The 26,338-nt window shown below is 36.0% G+C and overlaps 1 protein-coding gene across 5 annotated transcripts in view; it reads right to left on the reverse strand.

The window, feature by feature from the left end:
* The window catches only part of LOC105214398 (bifunctional heparan sulfate N-deacetylase/N-sulfotransferase), a 190,400-nt gene that overhangs the window by 105,025 nt on the left and 59,037 nt on the right, over window positions 1-26,338 (reverse strand). For all 5 annotated transcript variants that reach the window (XM_054228624.1, XM_054228623.1, XM_011187783.3 and 2 more), the window contains one exon: window positions 11,675-11,706. The gene's annotated coding sequence lies outside the window, so the exon portion shown is untranslated. The remainder of the gene's footprint in view (window positions 1-11,674; window positions 11,707-26,338) is intronic.

Raw genomic sequence — 26,338 nt, forward strand, 5'->3', positions numbered from 1 at the left:
TAAATCAGTTCATAAAAAGACAAATTACCTTTTTATATAGAAACAGTGTGAAATGCTTAAAATTCACTGCGAAATTTCACAGGTGGGCGTTATTTACATACATACATATTTATTACATATTTATTATATATTTTTTAAATTCAAAACTGAACTGATTTTTTTGGTTTTCTTTTTAATTTTTTATTGAAATGTGTCAAAACATGCTTCATAAAATTTCTGCCTAAGTGCTTAGCGCGAACAATAGTAAATCGCTAGTGCGAATAAAAATAGAAACTGCCAATAAATATTTTCAAAATGGTACCCAACTATTATATACCAAATATATCTGAATATATACATATACACATAAAAGCATAGGTGTGAGAATGGAATGCATATTTTTTCGTTATTTGCACGCGGAATTTTTAGTTTAAATAAAATGTTTTTTTTATATTTTATATATATTATTTTTCATATATAAATGGCTTAGTTATACATATGCATGTCAACTCCACCGCCATGCAACACATGCTCGCGCAAATAATACCGCTAATGCCTTCAAGCGCGAAGCTACAACCGGATGGTTAACAGAGAGCAACAAACAAGTGTCAAAATAAATACAAGGCTGGAATAATTGCGGACCATAACAACAACAATGACCTACAGTTCAAGCAAATGACCTCGGTAACCTCAACACCATTATTTTGACAAATAGCATTGGACGGAAAGGAAGGGGCAACTTTTTGCAAACATTTTTGGAATGCAACCAAAAATCGTGAATTGTAATAACAACAAAAATAGAAATGACAGTGGAGCATGCGAAAATAGGTGGTACTAATTTGTTATAGTGCTCTGTTGCTCGACTTAGTTTCATTCAAAGCTAATTTTAAACTATCGAATATTATTGGTTACAAGCAAATTAATCGAATAGTGAAGTCGACTTTGGTCTTAGAACAGATGCGAGAGATGTTTATGTTAAGGGGTTAGGTGGATTTAAAAATTTCAAAATTTGAAAACAATTTTTTTTGTCTTATTAAATAGTGCAATATGTTTAATTTATCCAAAAATATCAAATCGATTCGAGTAAAATTAGATAGACCATTTGGAAGTTTCGTCCATTAGTCCACGTCAGTTTCAATTGAAAACACACATCTTTGAAATAACATGTTTTTCGAGGCAATATATTTTCTTTAAAGTTCTACCAAAAAATACAAATTTTAATATTTTATTTTTTTCTTCCTTCTTTAACTAGATTTATCTGATTACTATAGAAAAATTTTTGGTATATTAACTTTAGATGAACCAATTATGAGTTATGATGTCCACGACAGGAGCTTTTTATTAAAGGGAAATATATAATTGGATATATTAAAAAAATTGAAAAACTACCCTTGTTTTCAATCTCTGAACCCCACTTAACCCCTTAACTAAAAAAGTCATTTTTCAAACTGGAGACCGCTATCACGAACTGAAGTATAAATAACATATAGTTGCATAACCACAATTCATACAGACTCTTCCATGCTGAGGAAAAGGAAACAATTTTAAAATATGTGAAAACCAATTCGAGTAACAGATCAGTACAATTCCAGCCCCCAAATGTCACTTCGCTTGGAAAACGTCACGAAACCGCTCAAATGACTGACCCGAAATTGTATTCTGATGACTCAGTAAACGCACCAAACTAGAACTCACTATTGGTTGAACAACCTTTAGGGTAATCAATCTATTTATTTTTGCAATTCTATTAATTAATTAAATGAAGCTTATTCGAATATAAACATGCCCTTAGGTAGAGTCATATGACCAGACGCAGTTAAACACACAAACACATACATATCTACATACTTTGAAATCGGTCAACTTCACTTTACTTGGCAACCCTATTGTGCAAGAGCTTTGAGATGTTGGCAATGGCGTGCAGGAGAAAGGATGCAAGAGAAAACGGAATTAGTTCGATAAAAGTGGGCCAATTCTACAAAGCATGAGGGACACATGCATACATATAATACATACGAGCATAAAGTGTTTAAGCATGTGTACTGTTGCATACAGCACGAGCAGCCCATTGCAGCAAACCAATGTGGCAGCCACATCACGTTGCACGAATGCACGTATTATGCACAACATATGTCGCCCTCCTCCAAAGCATAAAGTTTAATGCAACTTTTTATTGGCGCAACTTTTTTGTTTGTGAAAAGTAAATATTCATCGAATGGCGATATGTTCGCCAACGAGTATCATTCGCGTATTTGTTATCGCTGCTGGCGTTCAACTATTTCCCCGTTCTGTTTCGCCCGTTTATGTTTGCCCATTATGTGATGCGGTTATATTTCTGCTATTGGCAAACGGCAAAGTTGAGTTATGAACAGCAATCGAACTATATATGTATGTGTGTACAACAACAACAAAATGCGAATGTACACGTGCATTTATATTTGCTTTGACAGAAAAACATAATAAAATTTATCACACATCGAATCTAGATGACAAGTTGTGCAAAACTATTATGACAAGACAACCAGAAGCAAAAGAGCACTGTTCGCGTTTTAAATACACGAGTATAGAGCCCGCAGCTAAAGTGATATATTTTTGCACAGAAAAAATTTGCCGCTGTAAATGTGTCCCGAAGTAGTGAGAGAACGACAAATAAGGTAAAAAAGAGATACGTATGAGAAGTAAAATTTATATGAGAAGGGTTGTACGAGAGTGAGGTTAAACCCCAAGAGTTTACCTCTAAATCACGTTCGTCATGTTTAGGTTAAATATTTTCGCAAATATGCACCTGATATGAACTAATTTGAATATTCAAAACATCGTGTTTGGTACAAAATAATTGACTGAATTAGATTTAGATTTGATGCTTGAAGCTTGTTGTACAGAAATATTACTTCCTTCACTTTTATAATTTTTATACCCTGAACAGAGTATATTAAGTTTGTCACAAAGTTTGTAACACCCGGAAGGAAGCGTCGGAGACCTTAAAAAGTATATGTATAAATGATCAGTATGCTGAACTGAGTCGATTTAGCCATGTCCGTCTGTCTGTCTGTCCGTCTGTCTGTATATATACGAACTAGTCCTTCAGTTTTTAAGATATCGTTTTGAAATTTTGCAAATGTTATTTTCTCTTCAAGAAGCTGCTCATTTGTCGGAACTGACAATATATCGGATATCGGACCACTATATCATATAGCTGCCATACAAACTGAACGATCGGAATCAAGGACTTGTATGGCAAATTTTCGCATTGATGTGGTATCTTCACGAAATTTGACATGGATTACTGCTTAAGGTAATAATATAATTTTCGAAGAAATTGTTCAGATCGGTTAACTATATAACCTAATGTTACGAGCAAACAACCCGACTAAAAAGAATTAGTACAAGTAAGGAACGGCTAAGTTCGGGTGTAACCGAACAGTTTATACTCTCGCAATTTATTTATTTAACTTTATTAATATTATATAATACACAATTTGACCCATATATTCGTCATATATATTGTATAAAGTCCATTGAAAGTTGAAAACCTTAATATTAGGTTAGAAGTACCGAGGTCCTCATGTTCGATATATGGGGCCTTGATGGCCTTGACAACCTATGGTCCGATTTCGGTGATAAACGTAGTATTTGTGCAAAGCTCTGCATCGATATCTTTACTAGTGCTTACTTTATAAATTACAATGTAAACGGTATATAACGGCGGTATATAGGAAGTAGGCGTGGTTATGAAGCGATTTGGCCTATTTTCACAACATATCATTGGGATGTAAAGAAACTGTTACAAACCAAATTTCATTGAAAGCGGTCGAGTAGTTCCTGAGATATAGTTTTTGACCCATAAGTGGGCGATACCACGCCCATTTTCCATTTTGTAAAAAAAAAATCTGAGTGCAGCTCCCATCTGCCATTTCTTATGTGAAATTTAGTGTTTCTGACGTTTTTTTGTTATTGAGTTAACCCACTTTTAGTAGTTTTCAATATAACCTTTGTATGGGAGGTGGGCGTGGTTACGATCCGATTTCCTCCATTTTTGGACTGTATAAGATAGTACCTAAAAGAAACGACTCTAGAAAGTTTCCTTAATATACCTTTAGTAGGGGCGCGGCCACGCCCACTTCCCCAAAAAAATTACATCCACATATGCCGCTTTATAGTGCGATCCTTCATACCAAATATTTCATACCATAGCTTTATTTATAGCTTAGTTATGGCACTTTAAGTGTTTTCGGTTTCCGTCATTTTGTGGGCGTGACAGTGATCACGGTATATGACGAGTATAAAGTTAAATAAATAAATTGCGAGAGTATAATATGTTCGGTTACACCCGAACTTAGCCCTTCCTTACTTGTTTTACTTACTTTTTCTTACGTCCTTAGATTTGCTTAAACACATAGCTACTAAAAGAAATGCACCTGTAAAGGGTATATTAGCTTCGGTACAGCCGAAGTTAACGTTTTTTCTTGTTTTTTTTTTTTTTTTTTCAAAACATCCATCTTAAAACATTCATACAGTCGACTGCTGTTTACTTTCGGGCTTATACGCGTAAATCAGCGATGCATCATTTGTTTCGAAGCACCGCTATCATTTAGTTTTAACATTTCTCTCGTACAATCCAGACTACCGATTGACAAATTGTCTGGAATCCAACGTGAACAATTTTTTTACAATCAAATGTTATGCAATATTGAATATATTTGCCTATAGTTAGTTGATTCAATCTCACGACGATCTTGCAATATCAGTTTGAGCACAGCATCATTAGTTTCCGGAACAACAATAGATTTTGGACGACCTTCCCGAAATTTACCTTGGACTGATCTACGACCTAGATTGAATTCACCACACCATTTTCCACACTGGTCTCTGATGGAGTTTCATCATCAAAAATTGAATTATGTTCAACGAACCACTGTTGATGAGTTAATCCACATCGAGCATAGAAATTAATCGCACGAAAATATTCTCAATTTTTTAACTCACGAATCAAAACATTTAAAGTAATGTTGATTTAAATATCGCCATATGAAAACGTTGTTAATATATTCCATCTTTTAGATTAGTATTTTCAACATGAACATTTTATATTATTTTATAATTATTTCAACAGCTTATGGCATATAAACAAACATGCTCCAGACATATTAGAGAAGTTTATTTCTTATTAATTTAACACGTAGCATACATATTTCGAATCTAATAAGGCATGAAATACTAAATCATCTATTAAATAGCCGACAACGAAATTCCGATAAACGGCAGACATTCATTAATTGACTCTCGTATTACCACTTCGTGCTTTTCGGTTAATATTTAAAACATATGTATTTACATATACATAGTGGCGAACAAAAAAAAAAAAAACAAAAAACAGTTATAAATAACTTAAAATCAGAAAATCAAATAAGAGAGTATTTCAATATGTAAGAAACATATAAGCAATATTACATTTAATAAACAACAGAACACCACCGATATCTATCGGGTTTATTTACTTTTTAAAAAGTAAGGAAAGGCTAAGTTCGGGTGCAACCGAACATTTTATACTTTCGCAATGTATTGATATATGATGTCCACCGCAAGACCTTTTTTTTGGACACGTCATGGGAGATGAGGTGCCAACGGCTAAGTTTTGGCAGTTTTTGAATACAAATTTCACAAAACACTGTTCAAACATGTATCTTTGATACGCTGAAGTGAAAAAGATATAATTGTAAATAATAAAAAAAAATTGAAAGTAACATTTTTTTAGCCTCTGAAACCCACCTAACCCTTAAGCCCTGAGTTCTTAATGTTCGTTATCCGGTGAGTTGAAAAGTTATATGCCCAGCTCAAATACAGTATTTGTGTAAAGATTTATCTTCATTGGTTCCTGATGTAAATCTTATAAAGTGAACGAATCAGTTGAAATTCAAAATTGAGTTACATGGGAAGTAGGCATTTTTCATCCTTGTTAACAGGGTGTCAAGAAAATTTCGAATTTCATTGAAATGGGTCGAGTAGTTCCTGAGATATAGGGTTTTTAACCCATAAGTCGGCGACGCCACGCCCATTATTAAAAAAAAATCTGAGTGCAGCTTCCTTCTGCAATCTCTTCTGTAAAATTTAGTGTTTCTGATGTTTTACGTCAAGATATCTTAATTTTAGCTCAAGTTATCCGTTACACGAACAGACGGACGGACGGACAGACAGACATCCGGATTTTAACTCGTCTTGTCATTCCGATCATATATATATATATATATATATATATATATATCCCTATATCTAACTCGTTTAGTTTTATGACTTACAAACAACCGTTCTGTGAACAAAACTATTACTATACACTACATATATACTACTCTCTTAGCAACTTTGTTGCGAGAGTATAAAAAGTATGGCTTTTCGATAGTAGTCTAAATATGTATTTTAGTAAATAAATATAAATAAATATGTGTATAAAATATAATAGTAGTGCTATAAAAACAATTTCCCAAAAGGCATAAGAGTCAACAAAAACGATTTGCAATTATCCACACCTCTTTAATTCATTTAAATTAGACTATAATATGCAATTTCATTGCGAAACCTATAACGTGTTCACCACTGTACATGCGGCTGCCGCTTTTCAATGGAAGTAGTTTAATTGAACTAAAATATTTACTCAGTTTTCAGTATTTGGAATTTTTGCAATTTCGATGCATAGTCGCACATGGCACACATAGCTAATTGTTGTTGCTGTATTAACAAATTTCACATTTAGAATCTAACTATGGAATTCACAAAGCAATCAATTGTTGGCTATTTTCAGTTTTAGTACTCATGAGTCTATCAAATTTGTTTATAAAACCATTTAATGCACTCAACGGCAATGTTCATATATATTTGTATAGGTATTTGATAAATTTATTTGATAAAATTTTTATATTTGTTTGCAAATTATATTTAAAATTCTATTTTGAAAGTTGGTCAAATTAAAGCATTTTAATTGCGATTCTATTTACACTGAGAATCAAATATTCAAGTTCATTTAAACAAATACATATAAAGTGATCAATTTGGAAGTAAAGAACTTAGAACTCATGGATATAAAATCATGTAGAGTATTTCATTATTTTACTAATGTTCTTGGGGAGATTATTATCAACTCCTATAAATCTCAAGTAAACAATACAAAAAAACTTTATGTGATTGAAGATCACAAATTTTAAAATATAAGCGAAAGATTAGCAGAATCTTCTCAACTGAAGATTGTAGGTGTCTGTAAGAGAATACTTGAAAATATTTATTTATAACCAATTGTTGATGGAGATTATCGATACTGCTAATAAAGCTATGTAGAATGCAGGCACCTACATCATTCCACATATATGTATATGTATGTATGTACATATTTCATCGTTCACTCTTTGCACCCACATTCGAACAAAAATATACTGGATATTGATGAGCTGTGCATATTGGCGTTGCATCGCCGGGACCAACACCTACGCGAACTCACTCACTCGCCCAGAACAAATGCCATACGCCCACTCAAACAAGTTTACCCACACGAAAAGAACTCCTCCAGTGATGGAATTCTCTTTGGTCCCACACTGCTCACTGTCGTTCATCTTCGCTGAGAAGAGGCTGGCGAGGCATATCACTTGGTCGGCTAAAAAATGCAATTGAACCTGTACTTTATAACGGTATTTTTTTTAGTGAGAAAATGCAAACTCATGCATATGCAACCGATATCCGTTCATATCAACACCCACGTCCTCTCCACTTCGCATGCCGGCGCTCTTGCACACGCTGTTAGACATTAAATTTGCTGCTAAATTTTTCTTGTCTAGTTGATCGGTTCCCCCCTCTCCCCACCTTCGGGCGGAGGCATACATTTCTATAAACGCCTGAAGTGAAATGCGTAGCTGTGAGAATAATAAAAAAATTGTGTGGCAAAACAACTCAACAAATAAACAATGCAACACAATGGAAAGGAGGAAGAAGAATTGAAGTGCGAAGCAACAATTTATTTGCAGCAAAGAACAACAAGCAACTTGTGAACTGGTGTTATCAATAAAAAAACAACAATAAAAAGAACAATAAACGCACAGCAACAATAATCATAAGAGCAACACATGACGCGTAACAATAATCGACGAAATGTGGGGAGGCAGGCAGCAGAGTGATAAATATGCACACATGACCAACGATGTGTAGGAGAAGCAAGACGAGGGTGGTTTGGTAAGTCAGGGGCTTCTCGAAATTTGGATGTAAATTTGGAAGACATTGGTCTGACTATTATGGACCGGTTACTTTTCACGTCCTACATTAAACTATCATAAGATCCTAGAAGAAGAGGGATAGCATTGATTTAAAAGTCCTGCAATCCAAATTTAGATATGTACAAGTTCTACATCGAGATCGAAATCGGGCATCGAAATGTTTGTCAATATCGAATCGAAATCTGGATAAAGAAAAAATATGAAAATATGGATCAGAAATGCCATTGAATTATCAAACCGTCCTTGTCCGAACATTTTTACGCCATATAATGGTCTATATAAGTTTCTAAGTTCGCCTGTGCATTCACTATGTCTGCAGCAATCGTAACAGCCGTCATTCGTATTCATATCGTGCGTTAGTAGTGTCGAAGAGAGCGGTTGTGGAGGTGGCAAAAATGTGGGCCAGACAATGTAAGCAAACCGTAGAAGGCCATTGGAGCAGCCAAACAAATTGGTCCCCCATTAGAAATCAAGAAGTAAGCGCCATAGGGAGCTCTTTCATCATCAATGACCTCGCGTAGCAAGCACACATGTTGAACGCAGTGTTGTACTGTGTGTTGTATAGGGTAAAGTAATAAATAAAATTGTGGAAATATTTTAGGAGGAAGCTAACTAAATTCTCCGTTTTTATAACAGTTTTCTTCTGGGTATTGGACCAAAATAACTTTTTCTGGAAGATTGACTCGATAAGTAAAAAAGTGTATTCTCCGATTTTCGCAGCAAGTCTCCAAAATCAAAATATTTGATTTCGAAGTTTGAAAACATGGGTTTTAAAATTATAATATCAATTACAGAATATAGTTTATAAGAAATCCAAAATCTGTTAAACGAATGCTATAGGGGGTACAGTATTTTTCGATACACGCTTTTCATTTCGAAGATATAACTTTGACCCTTCATGGCATCTATTATATAAGCTTGACCGGATAATTTTATATAACATTGAATTAGGAAGAAAATAATATTTATTTAAAAAAGCCCTTTTTCGAACTTAGAAACCAAATATTTTGAATGTGGAGATTATCTTCGTTATTACATGAATACAGACTGTTTTCCAAGATTCTCACCAAGAACCAAAGAACAAACGGTTTCATGCTGTAAGGACTCTGGAGAGGTTTCTATAGTAAATTTAAAAAAAATCGTCTAGATTTTGAAGCAATTTTAAATGATTAAAGTAGAAATTAATTACAAACCTAACCTAACTAATGAACTGGTGAAGCTACCGAAAACCATTACACGATTTTTGGTAATATAAAAGAGAGACATACCATAACGAACCAATAACTGAGGTTGGTAAACTAGAGGTATACGATAAAATTTTACAACACAGATCTGTGTCCTTAGTTACAATGTTACGGTCTACGATCATTTGAGGTTGTAAATCTGTTGAAATTCAAAACTTGAGATCGGGGTCAGACCATAAAATATATAAACTTTAAATGACACTTTCTCATAAGCAGCTCCAATACTGTACACACTAGAACATATTGGCATTTAGAAGCCTCAACTCTCAACACGTTCGCACCAATGAAACTTGAAATATTTCGATTGAAATGCCATTTCTTGCGCTCCAACAAGACTATGGGTATATTGTTTATAAGTGTGTAGCTGTTGTTGCAGTTATCGACGTTGTGGAGAGAAAATGTTGCAAATCAAATTGTGAGAGCAACAACATATGTACAACAGCATGTATTTGGTGTTGGCACGCGTTTGCTGTGGCTCCCAATGCAATACAACGACGACAACGGGGTACGTGTAGGGGCCCACTGCTGCGTACAAAGACACGGCGGGGCGGCGACGAGGATGTGGCGCGCCGTTGACAGACAAAATGTGTCGAGTGTGAATTTCGTTGAAAGCCTCACTGCACTGGGTCCCCGCCACTAATTGCAGCTAGACAGTGTAAAGCCACTCGTGACGTTGCACGCTGCCGGGCGCAGCTGCCTCTTCATCGGCTAATTGTAGAGGGGAACAAAACGAAAAAATTCAATAAACAAATAAATAAAAAGTGCATTACTCTGCACACACATACATATGTATATGTATATTTAGCTTGGAGGAATGTGAAACAAATATTTATTTTGTTTTGTTTGTTTTTCGTAACTAAAATTGGTTCGTGAGAGGGTGCATATGAGATTTATGAAGCGCGATGCGAGGTGTCAAAGCGAGAGGTTGAAATGTTGATGGTAATTTGCTCAAAAAATTAAGTTATTTCAAATAATTAAAAGAAGTCGCCCAGAATATTCGTTTGTTTTTGTATTTCGATTATTTATCACCTCGAAAGCTTTTACAAGAGATTACCGTTCATTAAAAGGTGAAGTGTGAAAACGATTAACACAAGACGCCTACCAAGTGCATTATGGCATTATTTGTTTAGCACTTTTAGAGATTTGAGAATTTTTTATAGCTTACAACTGCTGCTGGTGTTGCAAGACAAAATGTGTGTGTGTTTTTATAAGAATGTTGTGCGATCTAAATAAACGATCGACGAACTTGAGCGAATGCTAGAAAAAGTATGGATAAAAATAATATGAATTATACGAATTCATTGAAAAGGTGAAAAGAGATAAGCGACTAAACTATTTCTATTTTTTATTTAATATTTTGTTTAAATTGTCATGACCTGAGGCTCTTACATATGTGTACAATATGTTTTTGGGGTCGCTAAATCCGTTTAATTCCATCGGATCAGGGTTTTGAGATAACTCCTAGAAAACCAGTATGGCGGAATATGAATTTGACGTTTCTTTTTAAAAATCAAAATGGCAAACCAATAGGTGGACATGTTTTAAAACTTCTCCATAGTGCATCCGCCATTTTGAATTTTGAAAAACCGTCACCGGATTCAAAATCAGCGACCATATGTTACACATAGTAAGATTTTCATAGCGTTTTTAGACAGCCAAATTAATGGATCAATTAAACTTTTTATTGAGAAACCCTTTTTTGCCTTTTATACCATGGTGGTAAATTTCATCAACTGATTAATATTTTCAGCAGCGACATCTACCGTAGCTTTTTTTAATCGAAAAATTCAGCCAATCGCAGACAAAGAAGTTATATCGTACGTCTTTGTCGCCGAATTGCATTTGATTTTCAAGTCGATTAAAATTCAATTAAAAATAAATGTAGATTTTATTTTGTATGGTAAATCGATCTTAATAAGCGTTTTAGTCGAGCAGAGGCCGGTTAATTGATCAATTAGCTCCTGTCTAAAAACGCGATTATTCTCTCTCAAATTAATTTAGACAATCATATTTCCAATAGGAAGATACATTTTCGTAGTTTCACCATATGAATTTCTAAAACCGGGGTTAATTAATATTGCTCCAAGTTTCCTATAGCAAGTTTTATTCCTTCATATCGTCATGATATTGTCAGTATAAACCACAAATGTAAAATTGTTACTTCCAAAGCTTTTATGAGTGGCCTTTAACACAACTTACCGTAATTACTGTGATTGGAATCGCGAACATATCTGAAATGGAAACAAACAAAAATTACTGAATAATTTAGAAAAAATAAATGTGTTGAGAAGATATCTTATAGTTTTGTAGAAATATGCTTAAGGACAGGAACTTCAATGAGGGTCTTTTTTAACCAGATACAGTGAATATTTTAATATCCCGAGACTTAAGTGAAAAAAAACATTTAAAAGTCACTAAAACTCCTCTAGGTGTCCTCGTATTTAATTCTGATTCGGCAGTTGATTATTTATATTGAAATTAAATTTTTTGCCTCGCAATCAATGAATCGGCGGCAAATATTTGAATATTTCAATATCAAAAGGAGCATAAATGCCATGGATTTATCAATTCGACAGTTGTTGATTAATAAATTTACTATGCAAATGTAATTAATCTTCACGCTTGTATGAATTGACCACGCGAACGCGTGTTGTAATTAACACGAATTTGTGGAGGCAGGTACGAGTGTACAGGTCATGCCATGCAGGAAATTTGATAGAGATTCATAAAAGTAAAGGTTCTTTATTGAAAATACTTTACTATAACTCTCCGTATGTCACTATTATATGTTGGGTATAAAAATTTCGTTGCGGCTCGCATTAAGTTTTCCTTATATTTTTAAATGCATTTACATTTGCCAAGTCAAATGACTTGTGTCCACATTATGCATTAAAAATCTTACAAATACAATTTGCTCTCCACATAAATTGAATTAATTTCCAGCGCCAAACAAAATCCGTGAAATTTTTCGGAAAATGCTTTGCGAACAAGAAGATTTTGTTTTTGCGTTTGTTTGTGTGTGTTCGTGTTGATGAGATTTAAAATTTGTGACATTTTAAGAAGAGGCGGACAGACGGCGATGGTGATAATGATAACGCGGAAAGTCTGCGCGAAAGTTCAACCTCCGCAGGCAAGCTTTGGTGTTTTCTCAAAAATAAAAATTATATTTTCTGTTTAGGGTGTTAAATAAGCATCATTAGGCTAGATTGAGCGTCGAGGTGGAAGAGAATAAAAAACACAAAAAACATGGATGCAAAACCGAAGGAATGAAAAACGGAAAAAGACCGCACAGGACACGATATAAAATGTATTCAAGTATGAAGTTAACTGAGTCGTAAGCGCGTTCGGCTTGGTAGTTTACGGAAGTCAACGAGTGAGCAAACAAGCAAATAAAACTTTCTTATATGAATTTCATTGGGAACAGCGAGTATTTGGCATGAACTTTGTTGATTTGGGTTCACTCATCCGATTACTTGGAATTGATATCTTTCTCACTTGGATTTTTATTTGAGATTTGCTTGGAGCTATTGCAACATTCGTATATACCAATGTTTTTTTCGTTTACTCAAATATCCAGGTATGAAATACAGATAATGCTCTTCCGGATGGCTCTCTGAAACGTCTAGCAGTATTTATTGAACTAAATTCATATTTATATTAACATATAGCGTAAATATATTTGTGAATCGCTAAAATATAAAGGGTGATCCATTTCGAGGTTCCCTACTTAAAAAAAAAACACAAAAAATTCAAATTGCATGGGGAATGTTTATTATCATTCGATTGAAGAATCTTTGGCATTTATTTTTTAAAGATTATCTTTTTCAAATATTGGCCGCGGCTACATCTCAGATGATCCATCCATGAAGTCCAACTTTCGATGACTCGTTCGAGGATTTCGACCGTAAACTGGCGAATGACACGCGTGATAAATCGAAGCGGGATTGCCCGCATAGACTTTAGACTTTACATATCCCCACAGAAAAAAGTCGAACGGTGTGATATTACACGATTTTGGTGGCCAATCGACCGGCCCAAAACGTGAAATCTGCTCACCGAAGTGTTCTCTCAATGAATCCAGTGATTGATCCGATGTGTGGGAAGTGGCGCCGTCGTGTTGAAACCAAATGTCGCCGTGATCACGTGCTTCAATTTCAGGTAATCGCGATCATGGCGAGAGCCCGAGTTGCTGCTTACGGCGCCGAATCGACTCTCCACGGTCTTTGTGTACACTCTCAGTTTTGGCTGATATATTTTCTTCACTGCGTACTGGATGTGGTCTATTCGGTCGAATATTTTCTAATAATGAATGCTAGGTCTCAAGATGGGTGATGGTGTTGCGAATAGTACGCTCAGTAGGCCGATTATGTTGGCCATAAGTTGAGCGAAGCGCGCAAAACACTTTCTTTACAGATGGTTAATTTTCGTAATCAAGTTGAACAATTTGTAAACCTTGTTCAGACGTAAGTTTTTCCACGATGAAATGCCAAACAATACTGAAGCAAAATATCACTACAGCTTGACATGACTGCCGCGTGATCTGACAAAAAAAAAAGTTCCTTTACTGGGATCACCCGTTATATGTACATATGATGGATTATGTGTGGTAAGTGAAACTGCTCATTACTCAATAATTTGTTTATTTCTAGCCGACGATACAATCCGGTTTTAATTCTCCATAAGCAGTGTATTCGCAAAACACATCAGATAGTCCCTTTATGATCTTAAAATTGGTCTAAACACCGCTATGAGATGGGAAAACACAAATTAGCTTTCGGTTTTATGAGCTTTCAACTAAAATTGCCATCATTTTACTTTAATTTACAAGAAGACTGCCAAACCTAACCTCACTAACTAACTGCCTACAAACAATTGCTGGAATGAAGTCTGCAAACGGAAATTATTTGGTAGCATACTTCCGCTTTGTTCTTACACACGCTGCACTTCGGAGAGCGGAAGAGGGTATGACAATTATTTGTCAAACTGTTCCTGCCAACTTTGAACTCAACAAATACGTTTACGAGCACACAAATTATCACACATTCGCACATTCTCAGAACTGCAGCGGCGCTAGAGTCATCGACAGTTACCCTTTAGGTGGACATTTTCGTCCAAACAAGTAGAATCGCACACACGCACACACATGCATGCACTTGCTGGGAGTGCGCGTCTTTAGACGGGGCTCAGCGTCGGGGGTCTCGGTAGCGTTGATCGTAAAACCGAAGCTACCAACTGGCGCCACTTTGATAACAAGCTTCTATGGAGGCGAAATGCAACAAAAAGAACCAAAAACACAGCGGAGCATACCAGCCAGGCTGGCAAGGAATACTGGATAACGGCACTGTGTCGTTGGCGATGTGACGTGTGTGCCAGTGAAAGTGTATGTGTGTGTGCGGTGGCAAGTGCTGCCAGCTGTAGTGGCAAGCAATAGCAGCAATCAGAAAGTTATTTAAAACTTTCTCAACTCAATATTTACATAACTTTTAAGTTGAATATTTAGAAATGAAATTTTAAGGACACATTTCAACAACAACAACAACCAAGCTAGCAGCTGCTCGCGGCAAACGGCAAACGGAAAATCAGCAAGCAGCAAACAGCAAATGGCAAACAGCAAAAGTGCCAAAAGCAACGACACTATGTTGCAACAACAACGAAAAAGAAAGTAGCAATAGTAACAACAACAACAGCCACAACAACGATAACAGCAAGTGGCAACTGTGATATCAGTAATTTTGTACACAAACAAGTGCGCGTATATACATACATATGTATGTATGCATGTGATTGTGTGTGCCGTTATAGAAAGTGCAGAAAGGACTTTCTTCGGATTGCGTTTGTTTAGAAATTTATAAACAGCGAGCAAATGTGCTTTGCATTTGAGTTCCATTAGTTTAAGTTTACAAGTAACTGCTCAAGTGTTTGTGCGCGCGTTTGTGGGTGTGTATGTGTGGGTCTTCTTTCATTCTGGCGTAAATTGGAATTATTATTAGTTGCAAAGCGCCAAAGTTGGGCACTCACAGTACTACCAACACTCCGCCTACATCCGTAGCCAAACATCTACGTATATCCTTGCGCAATCCAAATCAGATGCAACAGTCTGATTTTCAATAGCAAAGCCGCGCAGAAAGAAAGAGAGAGTGCTGGAGAAAAGTTTTCAAATTCCATTGAACTGTAATAAATTTGCTTCAGTGGCAATTCCAGCCAATTGAGGCATTTATTATGGCGAATAATCGATGCCGAAATATTACGAAATAATGGAGCCTATAAGAGCGCCTCTTAGCAGCACAGCGTCGTAAAAAATATTAGAAAAATTAAAAAATAATAAAATCAACATTTAAATATAACTTCGTATATGGAAATAAGTACGAACCCGTGTGCCTCCAAATATAAAATTAACTTTTTGCACTAATGCACACACATCAAGAACTAAAATGACATCAAGAATAATAAATAAATTCCTGAATTTTCCAAACAAAAAATATTTCCAGAGAAATTTAATTTTTCCTTCCAAAAATTATTGCAAGTGCAAATTTGTTTGATGATATCTTTTATGTTATAACCAAATTGTTATACCAGACAAGTCCTAGCGACCTGAGATTCGGGATCAAGCCAGTCGCAAGTTGCCAATAGTACTTGGAGGAAGGCGAAGAGAAATTAGCCAAGTACTTCCTCCTTCAATGTCCAGCATTCGCCAGACTAACGCTTAAACTCCTCGGTGAACTCAACCAAGTTTCTGGAAAGACATTAGCCGACTTAAGAACTTTATGATAGAGTCTAAGCAAACAAGAATGTACCAAGGCATTAGCCAATGGGTGATATCGGAGATTAGGTATATATTTCTTTCTGCGGTCCTCTACTTAAATCCTTACCATAGATCCAAGATCTTTATGGATATTTGCACTACGAATGTACCATGGTGAACACATAATTGCTCTAAGCAGAATACCAATAATACCAATATAAGTTACTTCATTCGCTTGGGGTGTTAAGGCATTGTATATTTTAACTGCCCGACATGTTTCTGGTCTTAGCGAAAACGTAACATGTTGGCTAGGCATTCTTCTACAGAACTTAAGTTCTCCGCTAATATTCTTGGCGGCGCATTTGTTTCGGCTCACTAAAGCTGTGTCATCCGCAAAAGTGGATGCTGTGGTACACCAGCTCTTATCGATCGTTCATCAGATACGAAATCTCTTACTTTAACCGTAAATTGTCTATTTTTAAATAAGACTGCAGTGTTTTATAAAATTCTAAAGGTAGAAAAATACCTTATCAAACGCCTGAGCTATGTATGTATGTGATTGGCGTTGAAACCGTTTAGCCGGTTATAGCCGAATCGATGATAGCGCGCCACTTCTCTTTCCTTCGCAATTGAGCGCCAGTTGGAGATCCCAAGTCCACCTGGTCCCTCCAACGGAGTGGAGGCCTTCCCCTTGCTCGGCTTCCTCCGCCGGGTCCTGCATCGAACACTTTCAAAGCTGGAGTGTTTCCGCCCATTCGGACAACATGACCTAGCCAGCGTAGCCGCTGTCTTTTTATTCGCTGAACTATGTCAATGTCGTCATCGTCTGCGGTATTCGTCGTTGCCAATGTTCTGATGACCATAAATCTTGCGAAAAATTTTCCTCTCGAAAACTCCTAGTGTCGCCTCATCTGATGTTGACATCGTCCAAGCTTCTGCACCATAAAGCAGGACGGGAATGATAAGCCACTTGTAGAGTTTGGTTTTGGTTCGTCGAGAGAGGACTGCCTGAACTATATTTAGAAATATAGCTGAACAGATTTCTCTGTGTTCTTTTTAATCCAATTAGGTTAAGTAATTATATTTACTTGTCAATGTTTTGCACGAAACTTGAATTGGTGCAAAAAAAGTTGAATCTTTATAATTCAAGCTAAGTGGTAATTTAATCCAGTCGTATTACCAAATTTGATAACCTTACATTTCACTTTATTTTATTTGTATATAAACTGACAGAAAGTGGCAACATCAACGATATTTATAATACAAAAAATCCTAGAAGACGTATTACAAAGTTTCAACTTAAAAATGTTCAAACAATTATCGTGTGTTTTAACAAAATAAATGCACTTTAAAAGACTTTCTTAACTTAAAATGACAATTTGTTTGAGAATCCTGCACAAAATCTACGCTCAAATAATTCTAACTTTAAAGTAAACACACAGTCTAACTACAACTAACTGTGTAGATTAACATATCAAGCTCCAGCTTGCCAACACTTACTCCCTCTACACACAAATACATATACACATATACTCATGCACTCATGCACTCGTAAGTGTGCAGGCCTTCTCAACAACGTTTTGGTAGATAGATTTAGGTGTTTTCATTATATAAAATGAAGAAATATACAAACAAATTTACTATTATCACCGTAGTTAAATGGACATTTCTCACACGTATACATATGTATCTACATAATAAAAGTGTGTTTGTATGTGTTGGTGCACATGCGGCAACATATTCATTTGGTTGTAAGAGTCCACACAACAAGCTGAAGATTGCTACGGGGACATGACAAGAGATAAAAGCACACAACAACAATAACAAGCGCATAAGCATTGTAATATAACAACATAAAACAAAAACAATATTTTGTTCATAAAACCGCAAGCTGTAAGTAAACTGAACAACAAACAGGCAAAGGAAAATAATTTACAACGAAGCTTTCGAAGGACACACTTACAAAAGGAGAGCCAGCAAGTGAGATATACGAAGAGTACGAAGAGGAAACATTCTTCATATTTCAACTTGCATGTGCTCCACTGCCCCAATCTACATACACTCGTATACACACACACACGCACGTCCTCTGTAGAATGCAACCAACTTTGGTAAGATATGAAATTCCTGGTATGCGGTGATGAGGGGACCCTGGTGGAGAGCAGGGGAAGCAAGGGTGTTGCAGAAGGCAAAGTTTAAGAAATTTCGAAATTTGCAATTACAAAACGCTTATCAAGACAAGATGCCAGCAGATGATTTACTATTTGTGTAGTTTATTTGCCTTGAGGATTTTCGGTTTGCACTCAATATATGTATATGAAATACTGAATTGCTTCAATAAATATTCATTACACTCACAAGCTGCCGGAGAATAGGCTCTCATACTCGATTCTTCGCTCGAATACAAGACGTTTCAGCTCTGAGATGTGATTTTCAGAATTAACTATACACAGCGCCATTTGCTATCAAACGTTTAGGAATCGAAGCGCGATTATCCGCATAGACTTAAGACTTTACATATCACCACTGGATAAAGTCCAAACGTGAAATTTCTAACCCGCTCAGCGAAGTGTACTCTCAATAAATCCATTGATGCCAACAATTTACAGCTTCAAATAATCTGTTATAATAACGCGATAACGGTCGCCATTGACGGTTACGTTCTCATCTTGAAGAAATGTGGACCGATGATTCCACATGCACAAAACCACACAAAACCACACCAAACCAGTTTTTTTCCTGGATGAAATGACAGCTCTTGAATCTCTTTAGGTTGCTCTTCCACCCAAATGCGATAATTTTCCTTGTTTACATACCCATTGAACCAGAAATGGGCCTCATCGCCAAACAGAATTTGGCTCGAAAACGTCGGATCTTCTTGGTACTCTTCAAGAGTACAGAGAGCGAAGCAATGTGGCTTTCAATCTAATATCTCGACGTAAAATGCGCCAAGTCGTTCCATACGAACAGTCCGAGTTGGTCTTCGGTTGACTCTCCATGGTCTTCGTCTACACTCTTAGCTACGGCTGCTATATTTTCTTCACCGCGTGCTGGACGTGGTCTATTCGGTCGAATATTATCCAATAATGAATGCTGGGTCTCAAGATGGTTGATGGTGCTGCGAATAGTACGCTCAGTAGGCCGATTATTTTAACCATAAGTTGACCAAAGCGCGAAACACTATCTTTAGAGAACGTGAATTTTAGTAGTAGATTAGTTTAACAGATTGTAAACGTTGTTCAGGCGTAAGACTTTCCATGATGATGCCAAACAAAACTGAACAAAAATAACATGACAGTTTGACAGTACTGTCAAAAAATTATATTGAAAAAGTAACTCTACTTTGATCACCCTATATATTCTAACTATTGTTATATTGTATCCTCTACTGCTTATTTGTTTTATTTCCAAAATTATGTTGGTAAACTCAATCAATTCTGTCACTAATGATGCAATCGAGAGCAGGGCAGCGGCTGAATCGCAAATGATAATTCAAGGAGTTGCAAAAATTAACCTTTGACACCAACGATACGCACGATAATCATTTGTAAGCTCACAAACTCGTAAAAAAAGAAAGTGCGGCGACAACTGCTGCCGATGGACGACAAAGTAATCACACCGAAACGCTGATGACATACTCTCACCAACTCTCAATCAACGCATAAAGTAAAATTATGCGGTAAATTAGTATGTATGCAGCGGCGAGGGTTGGGAAGCTTAACGCGTTTATTTTCAGCATAAGCGGGGGGAGAAGGGGAACTTGTTTAATTTGTGTTGGGAAAAAAATGGACAAAGAAGGGTCCACTCAAGCAGCCACAGCTGACTTCAGGGAAAACACAGTATGCCAGCAACGGTACTTATGTGGCTGTGCAGTAAATGCGTTGGTGTTGGTGGCGGCGGGTCATAAAAAATATGGGATTTTAACGCTAAATTGAGTTAAGTTTAATTGTTGCGCTGCCATGAAACCGTAAATAAACCCTGGAAATGAATGAAGTGCAATAAAGCATTGAATTGAGGTTGGAGGGGCGATGAGAGTTTAGGTTTTATAAATGATTAACGGCACATTTTTGCGCTGTTTGCTTAATACTACATACATTTTGAATAAAGTAATGCTTTGCTATTGCAGATTACGTAGGAAGACATAGGGTTTATTTTATTTGGGAGTTGAAATATTGATATAATCATCGGCGTACAGCTGTATTTGACGGGACTTAATTTAGATGAAACTGTTATATATATGTATGTATTTGAAATAATAAATCAGAAAAAAGAAAGTCTTCTGGAAATGTCTTTTGAAATTTAATAAAGACCTTGTTCAAGAATATAAAATTTACCGTTAAGATTTTACTGACATTACCCATATATGTAGGCACTTGGCTGAAACAAAAACGCCTTTCAGGAAATTTAAAAATGAAGTTCTCAATCTCCACTAAAGACATTCAAACCACTCCATATCCTTTAAACAGGCTCTCGACGTGCTTAACAGAGTACTCTCAACCTATTGCAACACTTGCTCCTGATTGACGTTTTGATTCAGTCTTCACAAAAGACTAAATACTATGAGATCTGTAGCATAAGAGTAGGTAGTAGTCTAATATCCGTTCCCTTATGGAAAAATTCGCCTTGTAAAAAAATCAAAGGAAGTAATGGTATAGTAGAAAGAAGACAAGAAGGTTAAGCTTGCTCCATTTCACTTCACTCACAAAGTTGTATTCACATGTTTCTGAAGAAAAAAATCTAAAGAATGGTGAAAAATTCCAACGAAAAATAATAACATCAATGAGTGGGAAGCGACGCAAAAAAATTACCCACCCCTTGAAAAGTAATTAAATTAAACTTGATTTATCACTTCAAGTTGCTGAAGTGGAGGTTCGGATAATATAGTTAAAAACACAGACTATATTGGTAACGCTTATAACGTACTTGTATGTATGTATGTATATAGTATATCTATGAGTATATCAAAAGCGATACACTTAAGTTCCAATTTGGAAAATTTCCACATTTTCCTAAAGTGGCACTTTCAAGTACTTATTTATTGAAACAGTAATCATATGCCAAAACTAAGAAAGGTAGAACGACATAGGTAGAGTGAGAGAGAGATAATTGGGTAGATACATAGATATTATGATGAAGTGAGAGTGAATAAATTTTCAAGGAAAAAAGCGTAGCAATTACCCACCACAACGCCCCTGTCAAAATATTTCCGATTTGTCAATTGAAACTTTTACACCAAAGTGTGTATGCGTGTGTGAAGAAACCAATTAAAGACAGACAATTCTAAAATAAAAATGGATCACACCCATTAAAATTGTTAAATGACAAGACATCAAGACGCTAATGACTTCACCACAACCACTTAAGGCGCTGCAGCGCGCTGTAATTAAGAAATCACACTCGATTGTTATGTAATGCTGAAGGGTGAAGGGATCAAAAGTATCGAAATTTAATTTGTTCAAATTGTAATTTTAAATATTGACGTCAGATTGCGGTGATTGTGGGGCAAGCGATGGTAATTATATAATATGTTTGACTTTTCCTAAGTTCAAAATGATGTTTTTAATTGAAATCAATTTGAGCACTTTAGTTTTGAAACAGCGAACAATGGAAATGTAGAAATAAAGGGTTTTTCAAAAGGGACGCTACAAAAGTAGACCGATAGGGACAGCAAACGACACCATATTTTCCCCGCTCTTTTGACCTTTAATCGTCGAAGGATATAAGATCATACAACGAGTCGAAATTATTCAAATTTACTCATTTCTGGCTGAATGGCTAAAAACAAAATATGCGTACTCCATAAGTCACCATTGCATCCCGAAAAAATAACAGTTTGGTGCAGTTTATGGGCCGGCGTCGTCATTGAGCCGTACTTCTTCCGTGATGATCAAGACCGGAATGAGAATCGCTACCGTTCAATGATAACCGAATATTTTTGGACTCGGAATTTTTCAGCGTCTGGACTTCGGCAAGCGGGCTCGGGCTCAAAAAAAAAAAAATTTGTTGCCCTGTGAAAATTTTTATGTTTTCAAGTGTCCAGATCACGAATATATATATGAAAGTACTAAATGTGCTCTTATTTTTATGATTTTCACAAATCTTATAATTTGAACAATAATCAGCTTTTTATTCATAAAAATCGGTTTTATCAGTCATGATTAGGCTTCTGCACAACTTTTTCGCGCATGCAAACATCACATGATCCCTACTCTGAGCGATTCCCACCCTTTGCTCCGCAGAACCGCTGAGACACTGCACATATTTAAATATATATTTGTTTTGTCTTTTAAAATATGAGTTCGCCAAGCAGAAAGTGTAAATATAGTACTGATTTGTTTTGTTATATTTGCGGTGTTTATTTAACAACAAAACAACAACGAAACATCACAGACTTTGTCAAGGAGACTTACACTGAATACTTCGGTTTTAAAATGGACAAACTAGAAAAACCATGGGTTCCTCATAAAGTTTGTAAGTTATGCGTTGAGTCTTTACGGTTATGGAAAAAAAGAAAATGTTCTGGATTAGACTTTGGTATTCCGATGATCTGGATGGAGCCTACAAATCATTTCGATGATTGTTACTTTTGCGTTGTTGATGCTAAAGGTTTAATCAAACCTGGAGATATCCAGATTTACAATCTACAAAATGTCCTATACTACACAGTGAAAATCTTCCTCGGCCTATTTACGTTCCAAAAGTAAAGTAAAGTTACACTATCTTCGCAATCATCTAGATAAATTCCGGGTAATTTAGAGGATTATAGTGAAGAACAGGGAGAGCGGCTCCACCAGGATCTAAAAATGATGGAAAAACGGTATCAGGGTCGCTGGGATTGTCATGATGATGGCAGATTACTGCTGGTGTTTAAAAAGAGATTGTCCAAAGAAGAATTATAAAAGAAAAGCTAATAAAAGGCATTTTAAGGGAATATAGTATAAGTTTTTAACATTTTTTTCTCTATTTACTTCAATGTTTGTTAATCTTTCAAAATATAACTAATATTTTCAACATTTATGTCATTTTATTTCTTGTTTTCCGATTTTTTTGAATTAAAATGAAAATAAAGATTTAAAAAAAATTGAGAGCAATTCTTACAAAATCATTGATAGTTTCGTGAATTGTGAGCATAAATATTTCTAAAATTAGTCTCATATCCAGGGCAACAAAACCACTGTATACCAGTGTTATCAATTTCTTCTTTATCTGCATATGGCTATGAGCGATATATGGTATGAGCATGTTTAACGCCGAATTCTTCAAAAAATTAATAGCAAAAGCAAATGATGATGCCCTAAAAGCTCCGTAGAAGTGGCGACGATAATGAATTGTAAATTAAAACAAAATGTGTGCAATAATAAGAGATGAGTTTGTAATAAACGTGGAACTACTAAGTAAAGAGATAGAAATATAAATTACCAAGAGATTTTAATGGATACACACTCCGTAAAGTCTTTGTGCAGTACTGTTGTTTTTATCGTTTTTTAACTCGTAAGGTCGTTTAGAAATCTTAACGAGCATGTTAAGAATAATGTATTGCTATCATTAAAGCAATTACTTTTTTCTATTACTTTAATGTATTCCGAGCTTAGTAGATAGTTAAGTGAAACATTAACGGATTACTTGAAGCTTTTTAGATGGAAATTAAAGTTAACCATACTTAAATGGAGAATGGAAAAATAAGTATATGCATGCGGTGTTTTAACGTAGTGCTACGGTTTACATTATAACTAATATCCCCACACTTAAGCCCATACTAATTCTTGTGATATCTTAATTTTAAATGCCGTGGTGACTGTGTACGAGTATTTTCTTCTGGAAATTTTTTTCGTTAAAATTGCCTTTCCAACGAGACCCCATTATTGGTATTACGAAGCGTATATAATGATGGTCAGAATTATGTATCTTCTCAACTGGGGTGAGTTCCGCTGTTACGGTAAGTAACTCGAGTATGTTAAAAAGTTCTCAAGGAACGAATCATTATATTAAATATTAGGTTGGATAATAGGGCTGAGGCTTACGCAAGACGTAAGAGGCTGGATTATAGGGCTGAGGCTTACGCAAGACAATCCACTTGGACAGCTAAAGTCGACGGTTCTTTGTGATGCCGCCTAGAAATGGATGCCATACATTCTCCAGAGTCAACAAAGCATTTTGAGCCTTTGAACAATTTGTAAAGGAGACTAACGGACTTCGGGCCAGTTCTTCGAGTTCGTCGAAGTTGATGCAATCGAAATGTTTTTGACTCAGTCTACTCGGTGGGAGATAATTACATATATTGAAAATCAAGACACGATTACAATTGCTTATCAGTCCGGTGGATGTAATCGGTTTACTTTGCCCATCTTGCATACAAATCAATAATACTTCATTCACATGGTAAGCTTTGAGCTCCTACCAAGGGAAAGTTCTAGTAAGCAACTTAAACCAGTTGAAGTAAGGGCCTTTCGTTTTTGGTTAGTTTTTTTGACCGGACCTTTTGTCTACATTTTAAACACATTTAATATATAAAAAACGGCATCTTTCAAAGAAGTGACATGAAATCGTATCCAATGGAATTCTAATCCCAGCTCAGTCCAACAAAAGTCAGCGGGTCAGCGTTATTTTAATTTAATTTCTACATATTTCTGAAACCGCCACCTTTTTTATACACACACACACTCAGTCACATCAATAGTGCACCGTGTGTTTGTAGAGCTGTGTTTGAAGTTTATGTGACATTATTTGTCATAGCAACAGAAATCCCTCATCAAACTACTGCCAGCACTTGGCATTCCGCCATACAAATGGACTGACATTTGTTAACGAGCTGGCCCCACTCGCCCCGCTCACTCCACAAAGCGTACGGGACTTGTATGGTGCTTTTGATTTATCCACACATGACAATAATTACAAGTGCGCTTACACACACACATACACATGCATGTACGCTGAAACAAAAAAAAACTGTGTGACGGAATTGGACTGAAGTTCAGAGTGGGCAGGCAGACGGCGTGTCGACGCTGATGAGCTGCAGTAACCGAGCTGCCTGTGTGAGTTATTACTTATATGGACCTCTGCGGTGGGGTAATGGAGACCTAATGTGCCAGCTGGACGGAGCGAGGTAAAATAAAACGTTCAGTTTACAAAATCAAAAAAAAAAAAAAAACAATACTAAAAAAGACCCCAAAGACCTACATTTCATATGCGATACAGATATGTATATGGTTCGCAAAACATATATACGAGTATATACATACATATATACAAACATAAAAACGTTCAAAGCCAGCAGCTTGGATTACATGCCATTTGGGATACACGAGCATTTAGTGTTTAATGTTTAGCGTTGAAATGCGAGTAGAACATAATGAACGAATGCTTACAAGAAGAACCCACACATACACACATGTATGCAAATATATGTCATATATATGTATATATGTAAGCAGCTGCAGCACATAAATAAATAAAAAATATGAAATTATGAAAAATCACTCATTTCCGGTTTGAATAAGGTTAACGAAGAGTGAGTAGGTGTGTGTGTGTGCGTGCAAAGCAAATCGGATTTTAACTCGACTCACCCGCCAATTTGCCTCATCGTAAAAACGAGCCGTGCAACACACAAACAAGCCTCATTTAACAGTATGAGAGGCGGATTGGGAACGAACATTAGAAGAAGATGACGAAGATGAAAAAGTGAGAAGCATAAATGAGGCATATGGATATGAATAGTGTTCATATGGTATATATTATACAAATGGGGGCAAAGGCGAAAGCTATGGGAAACAAATAGGAAGTAAATTAAAGCTCATTAATGTTTGTATAAATCAATTTTTCTCTCACCATAATTCATGAGCGTAAGAGTGATGATAATGCTGATTTCTATGACAAAAGCCATTAGGGAGACAATAAAACACTGAGCAAGCGATAATTGCAAATCGAATTATGTGAAATTTGCCGTTAATCCTTGAAGTCGACAGATATACGGAATTCGATGGAAATAGGAAAGGAAATGCAAGCATAAAGCATATAAAGTGTCACAGAGGCGATAATGCATAAGCAATAGATACTAGTGATAAGAGATACTACAGCGCTAGCTGTGAGTTCAAGGCAAAATTTATCGAGCCCACCGCATCTCG

The sequence above is a fragment of the Zeugodacus cucurbitae genome, chromosome 4 (assembly GCF_028554725.1).
Source record: "Zeugodacus cucurbitae isolate PBARC_wt_2022May chromosome 4, idZeuCucr1.2, whole genome shotgun sequence".
Classification (NCBI taxonomy): domain Eukaryota; kingdom Metazoa; phylum Arthropoda; class Insecta; order Diptera; family Tephritidae; genus Zeugodacus; species Zeugodacus cucurbitae.